This window comes from Mustela nivalis (assembly GCF_964662115.1).
Source record: "Mustela nivalis genome assembly, chromosome: 17".
Lineage (NCBI taxonomy): Eukaryota > Metazoa > Chordata > Mammalia > Carnivora > Mustelidae > Mustela > Mustela nivalis.
This window is the reverse complement of record NC_139036.1, coordinates 15,948,474-15,963,001: the sequence shown is the minus strand read 5'-3', so window position 1 is coordinate 15,963,001 and position 14,528 is coordinate 15,948,474. Positions and strand designations below refer to the sequence as shown.

Sequence of the window (14,528 nt, the reverse complement as noted above, 5' to 3'; positions counted from 1 at the left end):
AGACTGAGAGACGACTGGTTTTACTTGATATTACCATTTCTAGTTGTGTAGATATTTCACCCTCTAATTTATATATAATTAATTACTAGACCATCATTTCGGGCCCTTTAGCTCCTCATCTTATGAGCTGTGATCTCATCACTTCTAAAATGAGGAAACTCATTTTAGAATCTTGTAAAAAGCATATGCACTAATAATAAATGTTACACATTTATCATAGCATCTAATATAAAATACATTTTCCAAAAAGTGGCTAAATGTTCGTATAGATAGCAGTCACTCAGTGAACAATTCTGTTCACAATCTCATTACCTAGTAACCCCCAAATTTTAGTCCCTCTCCTTTATGTATGATATTAAAAAGTATATCAGTATCCTCTAAAGTTGCCAGTGACCAATGCATATGATGGTACTTTACTTTTTACTGTGATAATATTATTTTAAAGGACCCCAAGTTCACATTATTTTAAAGGACCCAAAATTCTGCAGATTAAACCAGGAATGAACCATGAACTCAAGAAGGATCTATAAGATTAAAGGAATAGATTTTATACTAAAGAAATAAAACAACAAGAACAAAGAAAACCAGGTAGAAATAACCAATTTTTAAGGCTGTGAGATGATTTCTTAAAACCAATTATTAACTCTTTAATGTCATGTAGATATTTTCAGATTTGGGGTCCCATAAATGATATTTCATTTAACACGTGTGAACATGGGTTTCTGATAAAGTTGATTTTTAAACACGTTTGGGAGGAGGTGGAGGCTGGAGTAGTGAACAAGAAAAATTGCGTATTCTTTTGTTTGATTTCACCTACAATTGAGAAGAAAATATATCAGTTACAGAGGCAGCCATTTTCTTAAATACAGAACTAAAAATGGCTGCCTTGAGGGGCCTGGGTGGCTTGGTCATTAAGTATCTGCCTTTGGCTCAGGTCTTGATTCCAAGGTCCTGGGATCAAGCCTGCATCTTAGGTGCTAACTGCTTGCCAGGAAGCCTCCTTCTCCCACTACCACTCCCCGTACTTGTGTTCCCTCTCTTGATGTCTCTTCCTGTCAAATAAATAAATAAAAATCTTTTTTTTTAGATCAATTTCTTTTTTTAAATTTTATTTTTTATTTATTTTCAGCATAACAGTATTCATTATTTTTGCACCACACCCAGTGCTCCATGCAATCTGTTCCCTCTATAATACCCACCACCTGGTACCCCAACCTCCCACCCCCCACCCCTTCAAAACCCTCAGATTGTTTTTCAGAGTCCATAGTCTCTCATGGTTCACCTCCCCTTCCAATTTTCCCAAACTCCCTTCTCCTATCTCCCCATGTCCTCCATGCTATTTGTTATGCTCCACAAATAAGTGAAACCATATGATAATTGACTCTCTCTGCTTGGCTTATTTCACTCAGCATGATCTCTTCCAGTCCCGTTCATGTTGCTACAAAAGTTGGGTATCCTTCCTTTTTGATGGAGGCATAATATTCCATAGTGTATATGGACCACATCTTCCTTATCCATTCGTCCGTTGAAGGGCATCTTGGTTCTTTCCACAGTGTGGCGACCATGGCCATTGCCGCTATAAACATTGGGGTACAGATGGCCCTTCTTTTCACGACATCTGTATCTTTGGGGTAAATACCCAGTAGTGCAATTGCAAGGTCATAGGGAAGTTCTATTTTTAATTTCTTGAGGAATCTCCACACTGTTCTCCAAAGAGGCTGCACCAACTTGCATTCCCACCAACTGTAAGAGACTTCCCCTTTCTCTATATCCCCTCCAACACATGCTGTTTCCTGTCTTGCTAATTTTGGCCATTCTAACTGGTGTAAGGTGATATCTCAATGTGGTTTTAATTTGAATCACCCTGATGGCTAGTGATTATGAACATTTTTTCATGTGTCTGATAGCCATTTGTATGCCTTCACTGGAGAAGTGTCTGTTCATATCTTCTGCCCGTTTTTTGATATGATTATCTGTTTTGTGTGTGTTGAGTTTGAGGAGTTCTTTATAGATCCTGGATATCAACCTTTTGTCTGTACTGTCATTTGCAAATATCTTCTCCCATTCCGTGGGTTGCCTCTTTGTTTTCTTGACTCTTTCCTTTGCTGTGCAGAAGCTTTTGATTTTGATGAAGTCCCAAAAGTTCATTTTCGCTTTTGTTTCCTTTGCCTTTGGAGACATATCTTGAAAGAAGTTGCTGTGGCTGATATCGAAGAGATTACTGCCTATGTTCTCCTCTAGGATTCTGATGGATTCCTGTCTCACATTGAGGTCTTTTATCCCTTTTGAGTTTATCTTTGTGCACGGTGTAAGAGAATAATCGAGTTTCATTCTTCTACATACAGCTGCTCAGTTTTACCAGCACCGCTTATTGAAGAGACTGTCTTTTTTCCACTGTATATTTTTTCCTGTTTTGTTGAAGATTATTTGACCATAGAGTTGAGGGTCCATATCTGGGCTCTCTACTCTGTTCCACTGGTCTATGTGTCTGTTTTTTTGCCAGTACCATGCTGTCTTGGTGATCACAGCTTTGTAGTAAAAATAAAATCTTAAAAAAAAAATGCTGATTCTGGCTTTAAAAAGCAAACAAACAAACAAACAAACTGGGTGCCTGGATGGCTCAGTGGGTTAAACCTCTGTCTTTAGCTCAGGTCATGATCCCAGGGTCCTTGGATTGAGCCCAGCATTGGCTTCTCTGCTCAACAGGGAGCCTCCCCCCACCCTCTGCCTGCCTTTCTGCCTACTTCTCATCCTTGTTTGTCAAACAAATAAATAAAATCTTAAAAAAATTAGTACCCAGTGTGTCTCTGTTTTATTTTTACTTATTTATTTTAAATAATTTATTTATTTATTTATTTTAGAGAAAGAGAGATACAGTGAGAGAGGGAGCACAAGCAGAGAGGGAACACAAGTAGGGGGAATGGGAGAGGGAGAAGCAAGCTTCTGCTGAGTAGGGAGCCCTGTGGGGGCTTGATCCCAAGACTCTGGGATCAGGACCCCAGCAGAAAGCAGACCCTTAACATAGGAACCCCCCAGGTGCCCCACTACATTACCTATTAAATACGTTTTATTAATCAAGACTTTTTTTGGTCTGTCTTATGCGTGTTAACACCAACACATTGTTTTTTTAAATTTTTGCTCCTTCGTGATCTCTGAGGATGTTATCAATCTTTCCATGTGTCTATTGGCTGATTTTTTTTTCTCTTTGGGGTATTTCTGTTCAAGTATTTTCATTGTTTTTAAGATACCTACCTTTCTTTTTGATTCATAATTATCCTATATATTTTTGTATACAGTTACTTAGTTGGTATATCAATATAGCCTTTCATAGTTTTAGTCTTGTCATTTGGTGGGCAAGAATTTTTTTTTTTTACATTTTAATGAGTAGAGTACAACTTGCCAATTTTCTTATGCTTAATGTTGTTGGTGTCTGGTTTAACTAATTTTTGCCACCTCCCCCAGATCCTAGAAGTATTTTCCCATTTCACCTTCTAGAAAATTTATGATGTCATGTTTCATATTTAGTTTACATCAATCTGGAATTGACTGTTATGCTATATTGTTCCATGTGGATATTCAACTTATTTAGCAATACTTTGTCAAAATCTGTCTCTGCCCTTTTTTGTTTGTTTTCTCTGGTCATTTCAATAGTCTTTTTGTAATAAATCCCATCCCATTAGATTCTCCTCTCACTCTCTTTCTTCCTCACTCTTGCTCTCACTTTATTCTTCAAATTTCCGTGATAATTACTAGTCCTTTTCATTTCCATGTAAATATAAGAATTGGCTTATCAATGTACACAGGCACTTACTAGAAATTAAACTGGGATTGCATTGAATCTCTAAATCAAGTTGGAGAAAATTGAAACTTTACAATACTGATTATCAAATCTATGAACATGTTATAGTAACATATTTAACATATTAACATATCTGACATCCCATTTATTTAGGTCATAAAATCCCTGTAGTAATATTTTATGGTTTTCTGTGTGGAGACTTTCTATGTAGAGATGGTATAAAGTCTTTTTATAGATTAATTCCTAGTTCTGATGCTCTCATAAGTATTATTTTGAACATTTGTTTGTATTTCATAGAATTCAAATGAATTTTTCTTAATTTTTAACTTATATCCTATGACCTTGATTAATTCCCTTACTGATTCTATTACTTTGTACATTCTTTTAGATTATCTTTCTATACAAATTTTACTCATTTTATCCAGTTGTTATAACATTAATTTTTCCTCCATAACTTATTTCACTGACTAGGATGTCCACTTCTAGCTTTGTAGATTAGTTGTTCAATTTTAAGTGTTCAATATTACAAAATTTTATTTCTGCCTTGGTGAACTTATTATATTCCTCTTATAAGCAGCATATCTTTATGTGTGTATGCGTGTATTTATGCCATCTAACAAATTTAACATTTTAATTAGAGTATTAAACCCATTTACATTTCATGACATTACTGAGCCACTAAATTTTTGTCTGTTGTCTTGCAATTTTTTTTTGTTTCATCATTTTTATATCCCTTTTGAAAAACACATTTTTCCCTTTATATCTTTAAAATGCTGATAAATGCTATCAGCCTCAAAATCTCTGGCCACTTAAAGTACATTCAAAATGAAAAAAAATAGACTTAGAAAGAATAACCATTTAGTTTTTATAGATCCTTATTTTAAAACACTAGAGAATTTACTTTAACAAAAAGAAATTCAGAAGGAAGGAGTGGTTTGAAAGTCAATTTAATCAGCACATAAACAGATATTAAATACCAAAAAAAACCTTGTAAACGCCAAAAAGATGCGAACTGTTTTTAAAAAGATGGCATATGACTTTAGGTAACAATAACTTTCATGGAGATTTATTAGGTAGTGATGGTAGAATTGTTCAGTAGGCCCCAAAAGCATGCAAATAACCTTGTAATGAAAGGAAGGAAGACTGAGATTCTAAACAAAAATGTTTTATTAGCAAAAAAATAAAATAAAAAAAAATATATATGTATATACATATATATATTTTATTATATATATTTATTTAAATAAACAAACAAACAAACAAATAAATATATATATATGACATAAAAACTACCCCAGTCCTAAACCCCAGCACCTGGGAGCATGACCTTATTTGGAAATAGGGTCACAGTAGATGTAACGAGCTAGGATAACGTCATATTTGAGGAGGGTAGGCCCCTAATTTAATATGACTTGTGTCCTTATAAGAAGGGAAACTTGAGATACACAAATATGCACTGAGGGAGAAGGCCATGTGAAGAAGCCCAAAGCCAGGGAAATACTTAAATCTAGGAGAGAGGCCTGGAGCAGATGCTTCCTTAATACCTTCAAAAGGAGCATGGCCTACCAACATTGTAGCCTCTAGAACTGTGAGACTGTTGATTTCTATTGTTTAAGCCACTAGGTTTGTGGTATCTTGTTATAGCAGCCCTGAAAAACGAATACAAACCTTGTTAGAAACCAATCATAAACACATGGGGAATTGGAAATATATATATATATATCTAACTCTTTAAAACATTGAAAAGGAACACACATTTGTGATCCCTGTGAAAAGGAAAACAAGCAAACAAACAAACTGAGCCCCAGGATTAACTCAATTTTCCCCTGGAGGAGTTCTGGATGGTGGGGGTATGGAGGAGATTCCAAGGAAAAGATGGGAGTCTTACTGGTGTGGGGAAATAGAGATTGGAATTCAGGAAGGCTGGAGTGATGAAAAGGTCAACCTACTTGACCTGTTTGGCACTCGAATACAATGCCCCAAAAATGCACAATACACAAGGACGCAGGAAATACTCATTGATGTAAACCACATTCAAGACCATAAAACAAGTCTCAAGAAATTTTAAAAAAAAACAGCTTAGGGGCACCCGGTGGCACCATCAGTTAAGTGCCCAACTCTTGGTTTTGACTCAGATCCTGATCTCAGGGTCTTGCGATTGAGCCCCAAGTCAAGATCTGTGCTCAGTGCAGAGTCCACTAGGACTCTCTCTTTCCCCTAACCTTCTCCCTGGCCGCACTCACTTGTGCTCTTTCTCTAAAACAAACAAATCTTAAATAAATAAATAAATAATGGTTGAGAGTGGGAGGGGTGGGGAGAGGAGCCGCCCTGGAGGGAGGGCGAGGACCCAGAGATGCTGCCCTCCCTTCCAGTGCTGCACTTGCTCAGCCCCCCCACCCCCCCACAGAGCAGCCAAGCACCTGGAGCGGCAAGACCCGCCAGCCAGCTGCAGGGGCCCAGGGAGGTGCGGAGGGCAGCGTCCAGGCACCGCCCCCCACCCCACGCAGGCAGGATGAGCATCAAGATCTCTGGGACTGAGGGAGCTGCTGCAGGGCTTCATGGTGGAGGTGCAAGGCACCAGCCTGTGGACCTTCTGGAGTTCCAGCTGCTACACTTCACGCACCTGCAGCAGAAGAATGAGCGCAAAGGCTCCGCGGGCTTTGGCCATGAAAGCAGGACCTGGGGGCCACCAGGGGCAGCACCCCAGTAAGGGGTCAAGTTCGCTGAGGAAACTTTGTACACTGACTCTGAGAATGGGGAGGAGGAGGAAGAGGCAGCTGTGGACGTGGTGGCGTTCAATGCTTGGGTAATAAGCTGATTCACAAGGCTGCCTCAGTATGTGCAGAAACTTATAATCCTGATGAAGAATATGATGCAGAGTCCAGGATTATACATCCCAAAACTGATGATCAAATAGTCGATTGCAAGAGGCTTGCAAGGACATCCTGCTGTTTAAGAACCTCCATCAAGCAGATGTCTCAAGTGTTAGATGCCATGTTTGCAAAACTGGTCAAAGAAGGGGAGCATGTAATTGATCAAGGAGCTGATTGTGACAACTTCTACGTGATCCATAGAGGAACATTTGACATCTATGTGAAATGTGATGGTGTCGGAAGGTGTGTGGGCAACCACAACAACTGCGGGAGCTTTGGTGAAGTGGCCTTAATGTACAACACACCCAGAGTGGCCACAATCACTGCTGCCTCTCCTGGTGCTCTGTGGCGTTTGGACAGGGTAACCTTCAGGAGAATAATTATAAAAATAATGACAAAAAGAGAAAAATGTAGGAAAGCTTTATGGAGTCACTACCATTCTTTAAATCGCTGGAGGTTCCTGATGCCTGAAAGAGGTAGATGTGATAGGCACCAAAGTATACAACGATGGAGAGCAAATGATTGCTCAGGGAGATTTGGCAGATTCTTTTTTCATCATGGAGTCAGGCAATATGAAAATCACTCTGAAAAGGAAGGGTAAATCAGAAGTGGAAGAGAGGTCTCAAAAAAACTGCGGGCTCCTGGCCTGGGGGGATCGTTTTCAGCAGCAAACCGCCAGGGAAAGAAATTCTCTTCCCAGGCCAAGTTTTCAGCCTCCTGAGCCCCTAGCAGCATCTCTGTGGCCTTGGGAGCAATCATTATTTGAAGTTTCTCTGTGTGCTCCTGGTGTGGGTTTGGCCCTGAGCAGATGAAAGCGCCAGTACCAGGCCAGCTCTGGACACAGGGGACAGTACATGCCACCCACTCATGCAAGCAGAAACAGGGACTCACCCAACTGCTATGCAGATGAGGACCGGACTTAGGCGGTCACAGCAGGGGTGACCTGCCCACTGGGGACCTCATGTGCAGCCAGCAGGAGAGGGCAGAATCTAAATGGCCTCACTATATCTCTGGGTCTTTTCTCCTCCTCTTTTTCCTACCTGCCCTGTGTCTCTGTGTGTGCATGTGCGTGAGCGCATGTGTGTGTGTTGTCAGTCCCCTGTTCCTCTCTCCTTCCACCTCCCCCTGCAGTGCTGTCCCTTCTCTGCTTCTCTATCTACTTGCTGCTCCATCTTTCCCAACTACCTGTCACTGTGTCCAGGGCAGTCAGCATCATCCCTCAGACCCCAAGTGTACACACCCTGGGCTACATTTCTTGCATACTCAGGCCACCTCCTTAAAGCCCAAGTTGTACTTCCTGGGAGAGTTGCCAAGTGAGTCCTGTGGGGGTCAGGGGTCCACCTAGCCTATGGGACACACTGCAAATGTAGCTGTCGGGGTCAGCGCCAGGGTACAGGGAACAGGCCCTGCTCAGGCCCCAGGCCTAGTGTGGGAACTGCTCAGCACCTTCTCCCCCTTGCCACCCTTCTCCATCAAGCTTTAAGATCTACATGAATGTGGGGAGGTCAGGGCCTGAGTTCTACCCAGGACTGGAATCCTGTAGGACTCAGCTCTCAGCATGGACTCAGGCTGGCACCAGCCTACCAGCTGGATGATCTGGGACAGGCAGTGAATCATCTGCATGTCTCAGCGTCCCCAACTACAGAACAGGGAAGAGAAGACTCCCTCCTTCTTATTGTGCCTCTGAGGACTGGATAGGGATGAACAGACATGAAAAACTTGGCGCAGCGACTGTCCTTGTCAGTGGTGAGAATTCGGTTCTGAGAGGCAGCAGCAGCATGAGAAAAAAGCCCAGAGACCACTAGGATCGCAGCTGTAGCTCACCAGGGGCTTACAACCATTGCTGTGTGGACCCACTCATGCCAGGGGACCGCTAGAGTAAGAGGGTGTTACCAGAAAGGATTGCCCTTTGGGTTTCAGTGGGTGCTTGGGAGGATGGTTCAAGGAGGCTCCCCACCGGGTGCTGTCAGAAAGTAAGGAAAGTTCTGTGAATGGAATCCAGTACCTCATACCTTCAGAGAGGGTATATGAGTGACTCAGCTGTGAAGGTAACCTCAGGCATAGGTGTGCCAGGTGCACACGAAGAACATGGCAGGGGTGGGCCAAGGGCGCTGGAAAAAGAATGGTGAACAAAAGGCAAGATGGAATGCATACTTGGACCTCCACTATGTTTCTTGATGAATCAAATGGGGAAAGAACCCTAAAGGTCTTCAGAGTGTCTCCTGGAGGCCAGAGTCACACAACACCGTGAGTCCACTGTCCAGGATGTCACCCAGAACCAAAGGGTCTGACACCCAGAGAAGAAGGCAATGCGGGCACTTGCTGAGGGAAGAGACAATGCATCCAGTCCTGCAATGCTCAGCTGAAGGGATCACAGGAGCATGGCTATGGGACCAGCTCCTGTCCCTGAGGCTTGGGGCCCGGCCAGGGGAGATGGCCAGCCCCCTACTGCCCACCAATTCCTCTTCTTCAGCCCAGGAAATCTGTGAATCCCGCAGGGTGGGGAACAAGGGAGTCAACCCCTCCGCATCACCTCTGCAGGCTGGAATCACGCACTGGGTGGTGGCCCAACAGAAACTGTGCACTGTGCACCTCAGCTCCCAGGTTCCAAAGCTGTGTCCTGGCAGTAGGCCCTGCGCTGTGCTCTTGGCCTTTGGCCACCTAGTTGGCCACTGAAGGAGAGCGTTGCAAGCCTAGTTTGCTAATCTCAGCGCTGGCCTTACCTAACTGCTCTATGGGCACCTCCCTGGGCAGGCCTCCCCCCACCCTGGGCTCTGCAGGGTCCACACCTGCCAGGAGGGCTGGTCTGCCCCCACCATGCTCACTGTGGCTGTGGACTACTCTTGGCACGCATGGCTCACCAGGCCGCCCACACCCTGGGGTCCACTCGCAGGTGGTCTTCCAAGTACCCCATGAGTTGGCATCTACGTTCAGTCCTAGCAGCTTAAAGAAGGTACTCAGTGATCCCACAGACCCTGCACTTTCTCCTGGGCTCCTCGCCTCCATCTACAGGCAGGCCGCGGGCAGAAGTCAATTCTGTGGGTTCCTGGATCACAGGTGTCCTGCCGCCCCCGCTGCATGTCCATCGTGGACACGGTCACCTCCTGTGTGCTGCAGAAGCGGGTCATTACCAGGCTGCCACCCTCAGCACCCAGGAATGTCCATGATGTCTCCACAGGGGAGACGGTGTGCAGGGACCCTAGAGAGAGCAGCAAAGGGATGGCCCAGCTTGAGGAAGACCCCACACTCCCAGAGTTGCAAAAGACTCAGAGAAAGAACCCTAAAGGCACTGGAGCCACACAGGGGGCATTTATGCCCTTTGGGGTTCCAGGGAGACCTCTCTTCCTTTGTGCCCAGGCCCAGGCCTCTGCAGAGAGCCATCCCCCCGGGAAGAGAGCTCAGAAGACCCATGCAATAAGAAGTCCCCCAGCTCCCATAGGAGCTCCTGCCCCACTCAAAATGCCATCACGAGTTCTTACAGTTCCACCAGGGGCTTCCACCCAGTGCAGAAGAGGAGGGGTCTGGACACAAGTCAGGCCTCGCGGCCCATGAGTTCCCCCAAAAAAGTCAGCCAAGAGAGCCCCTTGTGTCCTGCGGGAGTGCCTACACTTTTCCAGAAGAGCCAGCTGGAAAAGGTGCAGATAGCACCTCCGGGCAGGAGGCAATGCAGAAGAACAGCTCGCTTCCAGCTGACTGTTCCAGGCCCTCAAAATGCAAGGTTTCTCTGCTGCCACATAGGACAAGGAAGCCTCTGAGTCTGCTGCAACCCCCTGAACTGCGGATTTGAGTCACTGCTGAGGACCTGGACTGGAAAAAGAGAGCTGCTCTCCAGGGCATCCAAAATGCCCTTTGAAGGGACACAGAGACCACCTGCAGCTGTGGCCATCCAGTGCCTTAGCCCTGCCTGCTGCAGCGGCTGATCCCCTGCAAGACCCTGGCCTGAATGCACAGAGGAAGACTTGTGGGGAGAAGCAGGACTCACCAGTTGCCCTGGCTGCCCAGTCCCCAAATCCCTCAGGTCCTGCTTCCAGCTTGGTACCAGGACTGGGCTGTGCAGTGAGAAGCCCAACTCCTGGCTGGTCTGCTCTTGCAATTGCAGGACAGAAGAGGTTCTGTCCCCCTGCATAGAGAGGGCCATCAGGGGTTCCCTTCTGAATGGTGAGTAAGGCAGAGGCTCCTTGCAAGCCAGAGCCTCGGGCACTGTACCCAGTGGGCACAGTGGTAGCAGATGCCAGTTGTGCCTTCCCTGGGGCTCCTAGCACCCCCAGCCCCAAATATGTATATTCTCCTGCTCCCTCCTCCCAGAGCTGCCCTCCCAGCATGGGTCCTGGTGCCTCTACTTCCATAAGCCTCTCCATCCCATCTGCTGTCATTTCCAGCCCCTCTAGCAGCTCCTCTGCAGGCTTGACTCCCCAGCCAGCCTCTGACACCCAGGTCACCTGCAGGGACTGCTCCCCACCTTCTCAGCCTCTCCTCTTGCAGTCTCACCCTGGCTGCAGTGGGAGTTCCTTTCTATCTACTCAGGCCCTCTCGATGCCCTCCAGGGACAACATGGCTTCAGTCACAGTCCCCCAAGGCCTGTCTGCCCTGTCTGGGGGTAGTGGAAACCTGGGATCCACTGCCCAGGCCCCATTCGGGGCTCTTGGTGGGCAGTGGCCTGGAGCCAGCACCTTCACAGCTCTCCCCAGCATGGGCAGCCGGCAGCTCAGGCTTCAGACCCAGTCCAGGCCCTGAGCACAGCTCTAGCCCAGCTATCGTTGGGCAGTGGCACCCAGGTGACTTATGTGGTTCCCTTACCCGCATCTGCCTCCCAGGGCACCCATGCCATTGCAGAACCAGGCTCGGCTGCCTCCTGTGGAGAGCCATGCAGCAGAAGCTGGGAGTCACGTACTAGGCGAGGCTTGAGGAGAAGGGCAGGTGAATGTTTATGTGGGAGCGCTCCAGGGAACGCACAACCTGTACTGAAGTATCGGGACTAGTATAAGATTAACCAGGGACCATGGGAACGGCACAAAAACAGAGTGAACAATAAGTTTCGGGGGCTCACGTCGGTAGGCACGAGCTCCCCGCATGATCTGGATTGAAGTCATCTGTATCCCTTCTGATTGGATGTTATAGTAGTTGTGTTATGTGGTGATTGGTTGCTTTCTATCCACTGTGTTCTATAACTTGGGGCTATAATCGGTGTACAGGGTCCCGGGACTGAAGATTGACAATAAAGAAGTTTGCCACTCACCTCGTCTGCGGGTCGTTCTTGCGGGCCGAGAGCGACACCTCCCCTGCTGTACTCGCCCCTGGCATAGCCATTGCCCCTTGCTTGGCAGCTGTCCCCCAGGTGCCCAGCGCTGTGCCCCATTCTGGGCCCAACAGCCAGCAGCCCCGCCTCCCAGGTGGCAGTACAATGCTGGCCAGCATCAGCATGGGGTTTTTGGCAGCACCCCAAGGTTTGGAGAGAGGAGATTATGTTGCAGATCTGTGCTCCAGCTTTGGGGCTCTCAGCATCTCAGCAGGAACCAGCAGGGCCCTGAGCAGCTCGCAGGGCTCCAGGGCAAGCCTGGGCCATAACACAGGGAGCTGCCCATGCTAGAGCACCCTGTCAGGGACCGCTGGAACCAGCACGACAAACCACCCCCTGTCGGGAGGCCTGAATGCCCCTCCCTTCAGTCACACCCCCAGGCACCTGTCCAAGCAGGGGTCCAGCTCAGATGGCCACAGGACTGCCACCAAGGCCATGTGTGGGGGCGGGGGCATCCCAGCTTCTCCTCCTAGCAGCTCCACCTCACTGATCGGCACGGCCCAGAGCAGTCTTGCCACCAAGACCACCTCATCCCCTGCCCAGGGCTTGATTGGATGCCAAAGAGCTGCACCATGCAACAAGCCATCTTCCTCCACATCACAGCCCACTCCCTTGGGGCCCAAGAGACATATGCTCATCTGAGCCAATAGCTTCCTGGAGAGGTAGCCAGTGTTGCCCTTCCTTCCAGGTAATACCGGATCACGACTAGTGTGGAATGGGAGACACAAATCTAGCCCCGGCCTTTGCAGTCCTGGAGCAAAACCGGGCTCCCAGCCAACCAGCCAGACAACATTCTGGAACCTTCCCTATCCTTGACCCACAATTTTGCACCCAGGTGGTGGCTTGAGGCCATTGTCTGTGATCGCAGGGGCCACGGGCTTTGGGACAGTACATGAGACCTATGTCCCACAGCACCCAGGACTCCTGCCGCTCCCCACAGGTTTCCACTCCGCTCTCCCCATGGTCTTCCCAGAACCTTCAGGTATTGTCCATTTCATTAATTAAAGCCTTGTTCTAGTTTCTCTGCATAGCTCTCCTGAGTCTCTTCTTTGGTCAAGTGTGCAAAAGTTGGGACTCAAATGGGTGCTGGCATGGGAAGCCAGAGGCCATCATTTCCAGGTTTCCATGGCCCAGCAGAGGGTATAGGGCTAGAAGGATGAATCCTTGAAGAGTGAGAATAGGTTTTCAGTTTCGGGGATGGGCCTGGGAGAACAATGGCCTGGGGAGGGCAAAGCCTGGAGACTCACCCTTGCCTATTGGAAGTGCTGCTTCTCTCCCACTGGGGACCCATGGAATCTTTCTGCTTCACAGCCCTAGGGCAATCTATAGAAACTCCTGGCCTAGAGTATGGGTTTGGCATCAAACATTGTGGCTCAGGGCAAAGGAGGACAGCTTTGCCTTAAGGGTATGACAGTTCCCTGAGCGCTGAGTGACATCCCACTTCATACAAGTACCGGGCCTCCCTCAGTGCATCTCTTCCCTCTCTCAGGCATTTGGGGTGCTGTTTCCTGATGGCACTTGGGAGAAAAATAAGGTTCAAACAACTCACCTGTGAGAGGGAGGGAGCAGGGAGGACAGCTGAAAGGACTGTCACCCTGAAAAAACGCCTTAGTCCCGTATTTATTAGATACAAGATAACAATCAACAAAGGAGGAGGTTATATGTTAGTCATGGGTCTTGTAGGTCGATCAGAAGGAATGGGAGTCCTACATAGAACATAGTCTTGTAGGTAAACAGTAGTGTGTGCTTGGCCTGACAGCATGGAATTTATAGTTGAGCAATTGAGGAGAGATGGAAGAAGACTCTTGCTCTCCTACACACCGATGGGCATCTCTATAGGGAATCCCAGACCCTTAAATCTCCTGCCTGGAAGGCGGATGACACCCAGGGTAGGGATTTCACTCCCAGACCTCTGGGGGTCCATCTCCCTGGCACTACAGGGATCTCCCTGGATAAGGAAGAGCCATTCTCAGAATGGGTTCCCCACAGCAGCAGAGCCCCATCTGGGAACTTGTTGGAGATGTGTCCGGCCTGTCCCAGGCCTGTCGGGGCAGAAAGTGAGGCTTCTGATGCACCTGCCACTCGCAGCCCAACTGCCTGCCTTTGGTGGGCCCTCCAGCTAATACTGCTTATTGCATTTCTTAACGATGGGGGAAGGAATTGAAAGAAGGGTTGTATTTCATGTCATGGGAAAATTGTATGAAATTCAAATGCCAGTGCCCATAAATGAGGTTTTATTGGAACACACTCCCTAATAGCTAATGGATTTTATTGGAAGCCACTAGTGTATATGGCGTCTCTGGCGGTTTTTGTCCCATAGCCACAGGGCCAGCACCTTCAACAGAGACCTCAAAGCAGGCACTTTTTTGAAATATTTACTGGCATATCATTTGCTGACAGATTTTGCCTTCCCTGTCTCCCAGCAGCAAGCAGGTCCCCAAAGGGAAACTGCAGGGCCCTGAGCCAGGGCCTCCATGCCCTCGAGGCTCATGAATAGAATGAAGGCTGCATGCACTTGGATGTGAAAACATTACATTTCCAAGTGGCTTGACCTCCAAGA

The 14,528-nt window shown here is 47.1% G+C and overlaps 1 pseudogene across 1 annotated transcript in view; it reads left to right on the top strand.

Annotated features, from left to right (window-relative positions):
• LOC309852188 (cAMP-dependent protein kinase type II-beta regulatory subunit-like) overlaps window positions 1–12,610 on the top strand; it is a 245,907-nt pseudogene extending 233,297 nt beyond the window's left edge. Inside the window, exons 2-4 of the transcript in view lie at window positions 6,374–7,291; window positions 11,997–12,116; window positions 12,349–12,610. The product of the transcript in view is annotated as a cAMP-dependent protein kinase type II-beta regulatory subunit-like (transcript). The remainder of the gene's footprint in view (window positions 1–6,373; window positions 7,292–11,996; window positions 12,117–12,348) is intronic.
• The last annotated feature ends 1,918 nt before the right edge of the window (window positions 12,611–14,528 follow it).